Source organism: Propithecus coquereli, unplaced genomic scaffold (assembly GCF_000956105.1).
Source record: "Propithecus coquereli isolate 6110/MARCELLA unplaced genomic scaffold, Pcoq_1.0 Scaffold336, whole genome shotgun sequence".
NCBI lineage: Eukaryota > Metazoa > Chordata > Mammalia > Primates > Indriidae > Propithecus > Propithecus coquereli.
The window spans coordinates 276559-292047 of record NW_012149019.1 but is presented as its reverse complement, the minus strand read 5'-3'; positions in this window follow the sequence as shown (position 1 = coordinate 292047).

Below are 15489 nucleotides of genomic sequence, written 5' to 3'. Positions count from 1 at the left end.
GAAAAGATAAACAAAATTGACACCCCACTTGCTAGATTGACTAAGATAAGTCTTTTAAAAATCAGTTAATTTCTACACACCAGCAACAAACAATTAGAAAATTTAAGGGGAAAATTAGAAAGATATTTAATGTGGACACCAAAAATATTAGGTGGCTAGAAATAAATCTAAATATTATGTGAATTATCTATAGAATTATTTGTAGTATTATGTTTAAGGGTGTTAAAATAGACCTAAATAAATGAAATATATAACATATTCATAAGTAGCAAAGCTCATTACCATGAAGTAATTTTGCCTAAATTTATGGCTACATTCAGTGCAACTTTAATAAAAATTACAACAGATTTCTTCATGAAAGATGACAAGATGATTTAAAAATGTATACAGAAGAGCAAAGGGTAAAGAAGTCCTGAAGAAGAAGGAGATTAAGGAGAAAGAGGAGGAAAACACAACAAGAAAAGGAAGAGGAGGAGGAGAAGGAAGGGGAAGAAGAAGAAGACAAGAAAAAGAATAGTAGCAATGACAATGATGACATGAAGGAATCCAGCTTTACCACATGTAAAGATTTCTTTCAAATCCACAGTAATTACAGCAGTGGGGGATTGGTGCAATAATAGGCAAACTGACCAATGAAACTGGTGACAGGCCCATGAAAAAAGCAAGTGTGAAATATGTCAGAATTGATAATGCAAACCACTGATGTGGGGATTTTAAAATACACCCATAACCTTTTGATACTTCTCCCTTCAAGAAGCAGAGTGTAATTTCCTTACTGTTAAATGTGGGCTAAACTTAGTGAGTTGCTTCTCACAAGTTATATTCATGACAGGTCATAAAAGAGACTGCTACGTTCCTGTTATTTTCTTGCGGTTCACTTTCCCTAGGGCACATAGCTTCCATCTTGTAAGGACACTCAAGCGGCCCTTTGGAGAGGCTCACGTGGTGGGGAGTGGAGGCCTCCTGCCAACAGCCACATGCTAGGTCTTGGGTTGACTGCAGCTTCATGAGAGACCCTGAGCCAGAATCACCCAGCTAAACTGCTCTTGCATTCCTGACACACGGAAATTTTGAGATAAATGTTTGTTCTCCTAAGCCTCTAAGTTTTGCTATATAGCAATAAATAATACAACAGGAAAAGGGATAGGCTAGTCAATAAATGTTCTTGGGACAATTTCATACCAAGCAGAAAAATCAATTCGATGTTGAATGAAGACTTAAATATAAACAGAAAATCTCTAAAATTTTACTTTAAAATATAAGAAAATACTATTATAACCTAGATTTTATGTCAATATGAAACAAAATTTAATAAGATAAATAGGGATTGATAGATTTTAGTACACTAAAATTTATAAACATGTAATAAAGGACAATATAGAAGAAAATAAGCAATACATTAGAAGATGTTTTCAATTCCACTTGAACATATAAAAAATTTATTTAAAAAAACAAAGAAAAATCAGCAACTCAATAGAAAAAAAAGGGCAAAATAGTTGAAACAATATTTCAGAGAAAAATATTTCAATTGCCAAATAGTATCTGAAAAGTATTCAATCTCGTTAAAAGTCTAAGAATTATGGATGCAAAATAAGATAGCATTTCAAAATGAGTTTAGAAAATAAGACAAAATGTCAAACATTACTGTTTATAAAGATGTGGAACAAAAGATATAATCATACCCTGCAGATGGGAGGGGTAAAAGATATAACTGCTTTAGAAACATTTTGTCACTATTTTGTGAAGCTGAAAATGAGCATATCCATTTTGGTACATGGCAACTCCATTCTTCCAATTGCTCAGGTCCAAATCTTGAAACCCTCTTCTTACTCCTCCCAAATCTGGCCTTTTTTCACTACCGTAACTTCTACTTCCCCAACTCAGGTCACCCTCATTCTTGCCTAAATTACTTAAAACATCCTTCTAAACAGTCCCCCATTTCTGGCTTGGACACGCCACTTCCTCCATAGTTGCTGATGTTTCACCGTAGCAGTCATAGCAATAACTGCTAAAACAGAAGTGCTCAAATGCCTCTACTAAAGTCTTTTACAATTGGAGTGAATGTCAAATTCAAAAAGTCCTTCCCAAATCTACCCCAACTTAATTCTTGGAACTCAATTCCTACTTCATCTCCTTTACACCCCTTCCTAGAACACACAATTCAAGCTTCTGCCCCAGGCCCTGTTCTTTCTACTGTGAGTGGGCTTCACTCTAAGTGTCCTATCCAATAACTCACTCTCTTGCCTGTTTGCTTATTTACTCCAATGCTGTCTTCTTAATGTGACCTTTCCTGATTACTTTCTATAAAAGGGCTAATCAATTTCTAAAGTTGCTTCCAGCTCTACACTTTTATGCTATTCTTCTTCCAGTTGTATTTTTCCTCATATTATTATCATCATCTAATAAATTCCATTTGTGCTACTCACTAGAGCTGCTTGCAGATATTGATCATCTCCTCCTTCCAGGTGCGTGGTAGAAGCTCATTGCCCCTCGCTGGAGCACGGCCACTGTGCCTTTCTGTAGGTAGTGAGGCATGAATGGCAGCAGCAGGAGTTTATTCTGTGCAGAAGTTTGAAGGGCCTGCATGGACACTGCCATGTTCTGTTTCTCCTCCCCCTCTGTGACGATGCATTCCAGAGAGTGACACTTTGGTCATCTTGGGTCCCAAAATGAGGACGGTGACAATATGGGGAAAGGTCCTTGAAAAACATGCAACATATAACATTTAACATGTAACATAAAGAACACGTAACATGATTAAGAAAAAATATTTTAAATTCTTTTAAGCCAGTTAGACTGGGGGATTGTTTGTCATAGCAACATAACCAGGTATATTCTGACCAGCATAATATTTTATGTTTTGTTTTATTATTTACCTTTTCCCACAGAAAAACACATTAGATTTTTGTATGTTTTCTTCACTACTCTAACATAAGTGCCTAAACAGTGCCTGTCAAATAGACGATTCTCAAAACTGAATAGTCGAATGAAAATTGAACAAATACCCTACGGACTGCCAGTTTTATATCCTAAAGAAATTCTGGAACAGCTCTACTAGGAGATATATACAAGAAAGCTTATGGCAATATTGTTTATAAAAGAAAAAAACTCATGAGGGAAACTAAAAACTATAAAATATATCATTTGTGGAATGGATAAATCCATCTTGTAATTTTCTCACAATGGAATAACATAAAACGATAAAAAAGAATGAACTACCATTTTGATAATATGCTTGGCATCTCAGGAATCCAATATTGAGTGGGAAAAAGTAAGTCAAAGAAAAATACATAAAGCATATTACCATTTATTTAAATTTTGAAAATGACAAAATGAAGCAATGTAACTTTGAAGGTAAATACAGAGGTAATAAAACTATTTCTAAAATCCAGTTAACTGTAAACACACATTTCAGAATAAAAGTCTCTCTCCAGGGAATGGAGAGGGAGGTGCACAGCACTGGGAAGTGGCCGTGGGGAGCACTCAGTCCTGGTTACAATCTCCCCGACACTGAACAGTGGATACACGTTTGCACAATTTGTTTCATTACTCTGGACCTTATAGATATATTTACATAAGTATTTTTTTCATGTAAAATGTTCACAGGAAACACCCACACACATACTTACAAGTGCACACACAATTTTTTTAAAAAAATTGTCTTGTTGAATTATATTTTGGAGGAGAAGGGTTGGAACAGGGGTTTGAATGTGGAATTTGATATGACGCTTTTCCAACAAGGAGCACCTCTGCACTGCATTATATCTCCATCACTTATAACACCCGACTTGCTGACCTAAGGTCAGGCTCAGAATAAGTCAGATAACTGTGACTACTACTTGTTTTGTATTGATCATTGCCTCCAAGCCAGATACGGTGCCAGGTGTTTGATATATTGAATCACATAATCTTCTCAACGTACATCAAGGCCATGTGAACACCCCAATTTTCATAAGAATATTTAAGATCAAAGGAATTTAAAAATTATTTCAAGCTCACCCAATTGATAAGTGCAGGAGCTGGAATTAAGACCTCTATCACTTGAAAAAGTTGCAGTCTGTTCCACTTGGACCCCTGCTCCATTCAAGCCAGTGTGAAAGAATTCTATGAGATCTGCTGTATTTGATGACATTTCGAGGGATTTGTTTTTTATATTTTCTCTTTTCCAAGCCACTTGTGCTAGAGTGGGTGGGACTCAAAATAAGCATCCCAACTTATCTTTAAAGTCTGCTTGCTTCGAAAACAAGACTATTTCTGTAAAGTGGTGTCTACAGTCTTTGGCATGATGGTGGTTTAACCTGTCCATGGTAGGTTTTACAGAAGAAAGATGGTCTTACCCTTGGCGCCATCATAGATTATATTGTATTATTGCCCTTTTCAGACAAAGTACTCAGTAAATGCTGTCATCTGTACAGGTAGCTAAGCAGCAGATAGCCCCTCCCCAGTGCATAGGCAGGACTACCTGTCATTTAACAAGTCAGTGCCAGAGCCTCTTGTCAGCAGGCTCTGGGGCTGCAGAGGTGGAGGGGGCCCATTCCCTGCTATCTCGGAGCATATATACCAGTGGAGGGGAGAAGTAAAAACACAGGTAAGCACATAAATAGACAAGCCAATTTCAGGTAGCCACATATGCCTGTAGGTAAATAAAACAGCATGCAGCATGATGTTACTGACAAAGGCAAGGGGCAGGAGACAGGGGTCCTTTAGATTGAGGTCAGAGAGTAACTTCCCACAGGGATGTCATTTGATCTGAGACCTCAAGGTAAGAAGAAAAGAACCCCCCCCACACCACGAAACCCTCGGGTCATAGTAAATCCAGATGAGGGCACTGTAAAGATGCAGCCCTCTGGCCAGACGGAGAGGAGCACAAATGAGTAGGGTCTCACCTCTAGCCTCGTTCCCATACTTAAGACCTGGCTTTCTGCACTGACTGGAAACCTGTGGGCAGGTGGAGGTCACGGCCAAGGCTGTGCACTGAGGGGCCCCTTGCACATGCCAGTTATGTCAGACGCTGCCTTGTTGTCTGTGCCTGCTCAGACTGGGGCATTCAGAATCCTGCGGTCAACCTAGAAGCCCATGTGGAACATCATGGAACTCAGATCTAAGCCCACCGTACAGGCTTTGACCATGTTTTGGTGACCTGTTTTCTACACTTTATAGAGATTTTTGTCACACAGTCCTGAGTAACAGTTTCCTGACACTGGCTCACCTTGTAAAACTATTTTTAAAACAAAACACTGTATCTAGGACTACTACTTGATGACAAATTTCCCTGATATTCTTGGTCTATGTTTTTATTTGGGTAGTAATATTAATAGTGACAATAGAATTTATTATTCTGTTGTAATCATCAATAATATCATATTATTCTTATTCCATTATTCCTTAGAAATGCAATGCTAAAATCTTCCCATGGATTATCTTATCTAAGTCTTTCCCAGCCCCAGGAAGTAGCCCTATCATTATCTCCATTTGAGGTAAGTAAGAATAATGTGGTTAAAATGTGATGAGAAATGTGCTCAAGTCACAGTTATCAGGCAATAGATCCATCTGTCTTGAAATCCCTCTGTCGCAGGAGGAAATCTGCACCTCCACCTGGGGCTGGGTCCCAGGTCATGTCTCTTTATGAGGCCACCTCACACCCTGTGGCACCTTACCCATGCCAGATGCTCACACCATCACCTTCCGCCTCTGCACCTGCTTGACTACTTAATTGCCGACTCTCAAGGGTGCTCTGGGACAGGCAGACTCACCATCCCCATTTTATTAGAGAGGAAACTGAGCTCCATCATGGAAAAACCTAATATCTGGACATAAGTCCTCCCTGTCTTGTCTAGTGACCTAGGTCATCCACTGTACAGCCATGATGCAAAACCGTGGCTTCCTAGAACAATGTGCCCCTGGACCAGGAAAGCCAGGTTTAATTTCCTGGCTTTATGTCTTCCTTTCAGTGATCATAAGCAAGTCACCAAGCTTGCTGAAATTTATGCATTTGTTAAATAAAGCCTCCTGATGATCCGCATTTGGTAAAACAAACAGACATCTCTGCAGTTTTATTTTCCTTAAGGAGTTAAGTATAGTAACTCTAGTGTACCCTGATGACAGTGTTTGCTCTACCATGGGGATTCCTCAAGCAAAGAAAGGTCTTGTGACCTCCTGGCCTGGCTGCTTCTGCATTAGGGTAACTGGTCCCAGCAGCAATTCCTCTCCAAGGCATTTAATGGAATAGCCCAGTTCTCTGCGCCCTCAGGTTTATTTTCTTGTTCAAGTTTCCTGAGACGGCTTCTGATGTTGCTGTAGGCACTGGAGTCACTTACCTTTCTCATACATCAAGCAGTCAAGGAAACAAAATGTAAATAGAGATAGGACATGTATTTGTTTTTCTTAACTTTTATAAACATTTAAAACTTAAAATGAATCATTGTATAATTTTGTTTAATGCAAATAAAGCAAAACCCTACATGTTTCAACTCAAACTTGGTAGAGGCTGATCACTACAGGTTATAGAGATAGGCAGGTCTGACTCCTGGGATGCCTGAGGAGGATGTGTGTGGAGGGAGACTGCTTTTGTAAAACATTTACATACAAGGTATACATACATAAAGTCAATTATTTCTGATATAAAAATGCTTAAAAGAAGAAAATGACTTAAAAATGAGTGGAAGTATTGGCAGGAAATACGTTGGAAAGTGATTGCTAAAAAAAGAAGAACACTGGGTCCTGATTTCATCTGAGATTTACAGCCTTTTGAAAATTTTTGTGCAATTAGTAAAAATTGTTGTAGAAAACCATCTGGACATGTGTCTGTAAGCTGTGGGCGAGAAGAGTCTGATGAAGATAACAAAGGAGACTGGAGCCCTGAAGAACACACACAGTCACGGGATGAGCAGAGAAATAAGACTTCATGACCAAGCCTGAGGAGAAACTGACCAGGCTCAGGAAAGAAACCAGGAGAGGCTGCTGCAGGTCATGTGCAGCAGAGGGTTCAAAGGGGTAAGAGGTACTTAACATACTTATTCATGTTAGAGACCATAGTGAAGTCAAGGGCAGTGAGAGATAGTGCCCAGTAGCTATGAGAGAGCATCATTAGCTTGGCAAGGTTAGCTTGGTGGTGCTAAAGTTATAGTACACAGAAAGGGGACTAAGTTGTGAGAAAGGGAGGGTGGAGTTGTCAAATTTTTTTAGAAGTATTGTCATAGTCCATTCAGGCTACTATAACAAAATACCACATACTGGGGGACTTAACAGAAATTAACTTCTTATAGTTCTGGAGACTGGGAAGTCCAAGATCAAGGCACCAGGAAATTAGGTGTCTGGTGAAGGCCGGTTTCCGGTTCACTGATGGTGCCTTCTAGCTGTGTCCTCACATGGTAGAAAGGTGAGGACTTTTGGGGCTTCTTTTGTAAGAGCACTAATCCCATTCATGACGGTTTTGCCCCTGTGACCTAATCACCTCCCAAAGGCCCCACCTCTAATATCATCACCTTGGGAGTTAGAATTTCAACATATGAATTTTGCAGGGACACGAACATTCAGAACAAAGCAAATATATAGCTCTAGAAAAGAGTAAGGGACATGTATCACAGGCAGTTACGCTGGAAAATTCAAAGCCAAAATCACATTGGAAATGTAGTTCCTGGATTCTTTTTTGAAATACAGGTGTAGCCTTGGGAGGGAGTGGTAGTGGTGTTGAGTTAATATCACACAATCCAGCAAAAGGGTCCATGATGTATTCAATAATGTGTAGCCTTTTACTAGGAATCAGTAGAACTTATTTTCTAATACAGTATGAATATGTATATATATACATACATATGATTTATTGTTATGTAATTAATACAAGTATAGTTAAGGTATGCAATCTGATGTTTTGATATGCATATATATTGTGCAATGATGCCCATATTCCAGATAATTAGCATATCTATCACTTCTATATTTTTACTATTTGTGTATATGTTTGTATATGTGAAATTTAAGATCTATTTTCTTAGAAAATTTCAAGTATACCATACAATATTATTAACTATCATCATTGTGCTGTATGTTAGAGCTCCAGAAATTATTTATCTGGCATAACTGAAACTTTATAACCTTTGGAAAATATCACTCCATTTACCTCTTCCCTCAGGCCCTGACAAGCATAGAACATCTGCTTCTACGAATTTGTCTATTTTAGATTCCACATATAAGTTAGATCATGCTGTATTGCTTTTTCTGTGCCTTTTCATGTTACTTAACATGTATCCCCCTTCTATCAATGTCTTAAATAGCATAATTTCTTTTTCCTTTAGGCTTAATAATATTCATATATTACATATATATAACTTTTATATATATAAACTGATTATTTATACTGATTATATATATAAACTGATTATTTATACACACACACAAATACATATATATATATATTCATATATATATAAATAAAACTTTCTTTATCCATTTGTCCATTGGAGGGCATTGAGGTTGTTTCCGTATCTGGATGTTCCACACATTATTGGAAGTGGGGTAGATATCTCCTAGCATTGTTGTATTGTTATCGGTTTCTCCTTTCTGATCTGTCAATATTTGTTTTATATATTTAAATCCCCTGATATTTAAATACCCCTGATGTGGGTATACACACACACACACACACACACACACACACACACACACGTGTGCGCGCATACACATTATTAGATCTTTCTGTTGAATTGATCCTTTTATCATTATCTGATGACCTTCTTTGTCTCATGTGAAAGTTTTTGACTTAAAGTTTATTTTGTATGGTTATTTGTATAATGTCCCCTGCTCTATTTTGGTTACCAATTGTATGGAATATCTTTTTTTATCCCTTTACTTTTAGTGTGTTTTTATATTTACTTACTTCTTATATTTAAAGTTAGTCTCTTACATACAGCATATCACTGGGTCTTGTTTTTGTATATCCATTTAGCCACTGTGTGGCTTTTGATTGTACATTTTAATCTATTTATGTTTAAATGGATCATTGATAGGTAGAAATGTACTATTGCATACTACTGCCACTTTGTTAATTGTTTTCTGTTTATTTTGAATTTCTTTTGTTTCTTCCTCTTTTGTTCTCTTTTTTATTTGATGATTTTTTTGTTCGTGTATGGTGCTTTGGTTTGATTCATCTCCCTTTATATTCTGTGTACCTACTATAGGTTTTTCCTTTTTGGTTCTCGAGAAACTTGTGTAAATCTTATGTAGTGATAAACATCTATTTTAATTTGATTACTAACTTTAAATTCAACTGAATACAAAAAAAAAAAAAATCTACACTTTTACCATCCTCCACACTGTATTCCTGAAGTCATGAGTTTACTTCTTTATTATATCGTGAATATATTACCAACTTTTTGCTACAGTATTCTTAATATTTTATCTTTTAAATTATATATTAGAGTTATAGGTAATTTACACACCACCATTACAGTGTTATGTTACTCTGTATTTGACTATATATTTACCTTTATTAGTGGGATCTATATTTTCATATACTTTTATCTTGCTCTTTAGAATGTTTACAATTCCATGTGAAAAACTCCCTTAAGCATTTCTCATAAATAAGGTCTAGTGGTGACAAAATCCCTGAATTTTTGTTTGTCAGAAAAAGACTATTTTTTCTTTATTTTAAAGGGATGACTTTGGAAGGTATAGTATTCTTGGTTGCCATTTTTTTTCTTTCAGTACTTTGAATATATTATCCCACTCTTTCATGGCCTGAAAGATTTCTGTTGAGAAATATACTACCTTTATGGAGTTTCCTTGTATGTGACAACTATCTTTTCTCTTGTTCTTTCAAAATTCTCTTTGTCTTTGACTTCCAACAGTGTAATTATGAGGTTTTTTTGATGTAGACCTCTTTATGTTACATCTATTTATGATTCTATAGGTTTTCTTATTCTGGATAATCCCAACCCCTCAGATTTTGGAAGTTTTTGGTTATTCCTTCAAATAAGTTTTCTGCATCTTTTTTCTCCTTCTGAGAGTCCACAATGCATATATTTTCTTCTTGATGGTGTCCCATAAATTTGATAGGCTTTCTTCACTTTTAAATACTTTTTTTTTACTTTTTTCTCCTCTGACTGTATAATTTCAAATGGCCAGTCTTTGAGTTCACTGATGTTTTCCTCCTGCTTGATCAAGCTTTCTCTATTGCATCTCTTAATTCAATTATTGTATTCTTCAACTCCAGATTTTGTTTTTTTTTTCTTTGCTGTCTCTTCCTTCAACTGAAATTTTGTTCTTGTATTGTTTTACAGATATCAATAAATTGGTCATCTCTGTTTTCTTGTACCTTACTGAGCTGCTTTAGAAATATTGTTTTGAATTTTTTGTCAGGCACCTCATGGAACTCTATTTCTTTGGGATCACTTACTGGAAATTTATTGTGTTCCTTTGGGGGTGTCATGTTTCTGTGATTCTTCATAATTTTTGTACTTGCATAGGTGACTGCACATTTGAAGAAATAATCCACTCTCCCAGAGTTTATGAACTGGCTTCATTTAGGAAAGGCTTTCAACTTTGCAGAATGTGTATGGTATGGGGGAGCTAATGGAGAGGGCATGCTGAAGTGTGCTCTGACTCTGGCTTAGTAGAGTGGGATATCATATTCAGGGGCATGTAGTAGCTCTGGTTTGAGAAGGGGTGGTGGCTTTGTGGCTTAGGCAGCTGGAGTCCATGTTATTAGCAACTATGTGGGCCTTTGTGGTGACAGCTCTGAGGGGTCTGCAGTGATTGCAGTGGCTGCTAAAGCCCTCAGTGGTGCTTCTGAGTCTACAATTCAGTGTGCCCAGATAAGTGTAGGCCAATACAGGCAGCACCAGCTGCAGGGCTAAACTTTGGGCACATTCTATGTTCCAGGGATGGGGCACCCACAGCATTGTTGGCTGGGGCAGTTTTGATAAGGGAGTTGCTGGGTCCAGCAGGTAAGTCTATGACAGCAAACACTGCAGGGTCCTTGGATGTGAAAGTTTCAGCAGGTCCGCAGTGTCCATAATAGCTTTTGAGGTCTTCATCAACAAAGGTTTCCGGGGTCCTCTGCAAAGCAGGGCACTTGGCATAGCCTGAGGTAGCACTTGCTGCATGGCAGATACTGATAGCTCCCACCCTTCTTTTTTGTTCTTACCTATCTCCCAGATGTCTTGGTGGTGCCAATCTCACCAGAGATCTGTGTGAGGTGACACTGAAGCAAGTCTTTCAGACAGTGCCTTGAAAAGCTAGGGAAGCTTGTTTCTCACCCTGTTCTTCTTTTCCCTTGTGAGGTCAACTTACAGGTGGAGGAGATCTCTCACCGTGTTGAGCTGTGCCAGCCTGTGGGATGGGATAATGCAGGGAAAATAAAAGTGTTCTTCTTACCCTTTCTGTGAAGTTATTCTTAGTTCTTTTTCTTCACTGTGCCGTTGCAGATTTTTACCCAGACTCCTGAGTTCTCCCAGAGATATTTTCATTCATGGAAATCTGTATAACTTCATTTTTGTGGGGAAATGAAAACTGAGATCTCCTACTTCACCGTCTTGTTGATGTCACAGAGTATATTTTATTTGATGTCTTATTCAAAAATTTTAAAAATTACTACAATGTGAAAGAACTCTTCCGGGTCCAGAGAATGCAAAGGTGAATATATCACCACCTCTGCCCTTAAAGGACACCCAGGCTAGAGATCAGGGCTATTTTTCTACAAATGTCTTCTTTTTTTTAGACCTTATACCCAATAATTGCCTATTATTAGGAGAAGAACCCTGAAGATCTAGGGCTGAAATTACCTAATGATGCATATAAAGAGGCATTCATTTTTCTTCATATTTAAATTATAAAATAATTACAAATGAACAGTTATGTTTTTAAATTTAAAGAGGTCAAAACAATACCTTACTGTTGGATCAAAAACAAAAAGAAAACAAAATAAGATATGATGCATTTTTCTTCTTTCTTTCTTTCTTTTTTCTTATTTAATTTTTAGTCTGTGGTTTCTTCTTTAAGCCAAATAAACAGCCTTGGCTTTGAGATTTAACAGCTCTTAACACTTTTCCCAGAACAATTTTCAATATTCTGTATATACTTAATGGATATTCTGGTGGCAACAAGAGTAGAAAGGGGGTTTTCTGGGAATATTTCAAAGATTATTAAAGAATAAAAATAACAGTATCATCTCATGCAGATTTTTTTATGTGCCTAATCAATTTAAATATCATGCTACATTGATTTGAAATAAGCTATATTACTAAATGTGCTGAAAAATTTTCCTTAAGGAGTCCACATTTAATTCTCCATCTCGTAGTTGCTTTAATCCTTCCTGGCATACTTTGTACTTCCATCCTCTATATTCGGTCCTTATGTTACTTTCCTCTTGTTCAGTACTGATTTCCCATTATTACTGACTCATCTGACTCACTTATTTTGTACTCAGAAAGCATCTGTACACTGTTGGCTACTCTATGTTCAAAAGCAAGGGTTTGAAGTATTACATCTGTAGAGATGAATGTGAGATACAGGGAAAATATCTTGGCAAGTAAAGAATTCACAGACAGTGGAGAAATCTTGGAAGCAATTGTTGCTCAGACAAGTTCTTCTTATTCCCCCTGGATACCACTTCGATCTGGAATCTTATTATGAAAAATAAATAGCATGGGATCAGGAAAGCAGAGATTTTAACTAGATGTGTAATGTTGAGCTGTCCTTTGTCATTTAGGTGATTTTGAATTATGTATGAATTTAATATTTGGTAGGGAAAGAACTGGTTTCTGGGTTGCAATTCTGGCTATATGATTTATCAGCTCTATGGCACTGGAAAGCTATTTAACCTCTTTATCGTTTGGCTTTCTCCATGTAAACTAGGGATAATAATGACAACAATTAGGGTTTTTTTCTGCATATTAAATAAGAGAAAGGTAAAAAGTTAAATAGCTTACGAAGAGAGATGAGGGGTAGAAGGTTCTCTAGATATTGTGGCATATTTTGTTTGAGACATGAAAACTTCATTTCACAGATCTACACTTCAGCAAACACTGAGAGGGCAAGGATTTAGTGCCCATATGTGTTTAAATATTCACAGAAGCCATGTAATATAAATAGCATTCTCACCAATTTATAACAATGAAAGTAAGGTTCTGGCAAAGTGAGTTTCTGTCAGAATGACTGACTTACTAAATTACCATACTAGGATAGGAACCAAATTTGCTTGAGCTCAAATTATCTGATTTAGTCACAAATTACAATGTTTTTCTCTTCAGAAATAAAATTTGATCATAAATTTGGGGTAAAATATTACAGAGTTTCATTTTCTCAAATGGCTAACTCAGTTTCAAAGACTATTCTTTAAGTAATTCATCCTTTCTCCAAAGGTCAAAAAATACATTCTTTACATATTTGATTCTCAGGATTCTTATTTAATATGCCACACAGTGTATGTTTCTTCACCTCCTCTTAACTAATTCCCCATTAAAATGACTGTAAACAGACCAGAAAAAAAAAACATACAAGCTGAAATCAAGGCAAGCAAGAGATGTGGCAGGTAAGAAGCTTCTTTTGCTTATTTTTTTTTTCTGCAGTATAGCACCTAATGGTGGATTAAACATGAGCGATGTTTCCAGACTCAGTCTCCAGTGAGGCTTGAAGTGGCCACTGTAGAGATCCTTAGTGAGTCCATGTTGTCATTTAATACTGGCATCTAGCTCCCTTCCTCCTCTTAACCTCAGAGCACTGGATCTTTTTCTTATGTTTGTCACGTCAGCTTCTTAAGAAATCACATCTTTGCACTGTGTCCAATGACAGGACAATGTAGAAAGAGATGAATATTTACCTGTCTGATGGCCTTTATGGCTGCATGTGAGACATTGAAGTGCATGTTGCTCCCAGGCTCTGCACACACTTTCTGATGGTGTGAGCTCCGGAGCTCCGGAGCTACGGGATCAGTGTAGGGGGTGGGTCACCACAGAACAACAGACTGCTGCCAGTTAAACATAATAGAAATCTTGTCTGTTTGTTTCCGGTCCACTCCATGTGCTTCTAAACATAACCGAAATATTGTAGATATACTGCATACGCCTAAAACTGGCTCCCTTTTATCCTCTGGCCCTAGTCTTTAAATTAATAGCCGCTGCCTAAAGCAATAAGAAATTATAGTATCAAGTACAAGAACCCCCTTTTTGAATCTGATTTTTGCTAGCAGGCTCACATAGTCAGTCTGGTAGAGAATGTAAATAGAAGAAGCTTGAAAATATTATGTGATCCTATCTTATCAGCAGTACCTATAGAGCATCCTCGAAATGCTTTATTTTACCTTAGGTGATAGAATTTGGCAAGTCCTTAATTTTTTTACCTCTCAGTGTTCTCATCTCTACCTTTATCTAATCTCCTATCTCTGTTATAGAAGTTCGGACAAAGCTTCCCGAAGAAGCCAATATAGGCCAACTTTTACTAGTTTTTATGCACTCTTTTGTGCATATGTGCAGTTCTGTGAAATTTTATCATGAGTGTAGATTCAAGTAGTCACCACCACAATCAGGATACAGAGCTGTTCCATCATCACAAAGAAAATCCCTCATATCAACCCTTAATTCTTTCCCCAACCTTCAACACCAGAGACCACTGATCCGTTCCCCATCACTATGAATTTGTAATGGAGAAGTTATATATGAGTTGTATATGAATTATATAACTTTGAGAAAGTTATATAAATGAAATCATATAATATGTAACTGTTAGGCATTGGCCTTTTTACTCAATATAACGTCCTTGAGATCTGCCTGTATTGTTGCTTGCATCAATAGTTCATTCTATTATGCTGCTGAGTAGTTGTCCATTGTTCAGCTATGCCAAATTATTTGAATCCATTCACCCACTGAAGGGCATTTGAGTTGATTCCAGTTTGGGCTATTTCAAATAAGGCTGCTATGACCATTTGAATATAGGCTTTATGTGAACATAAATTTTCATTTCTCTAGAATAAATTACCAGCAATGTGATTGCTAAGTGGTATGGTAAAAATATGATTGCATTTATTTTTTAAATGTCAAATTGTTTTCCAGAATGGCAATATCATTTTACATTCGCCCATCAGTGCGTGAAAGAACCAGTTTCTCTACATCCTCACCAGCATTTGGTACTCACAAGACATTTTATTGTACATATTTTCATAGGTGTGTAGTGGTATCTTGTTATGGTTATAATTTATAATTTCCTGATGATTAATGATTTCAAACAACTTTCCAAATATTAGATATTTTATTTGTGTATCTTCTTTGGTAAAGTATATATTAAAATTCTTTTGCTGATTTTCCAATTGAAGTTTTGTTTTCTTACCATTGAGTTTATAGAGTTATTTATATATTCTGAACACAAGTCCTTTGATGAATATATGATTTACCAACATTTTCCAAATCTGTAATTTGTCTTTTCAACCTATTTACAGAATCTTTTGCAGAATAAAGGTTTTTAATTTTGATGAAATCTAATGTACCCTTTTTTTTTTTT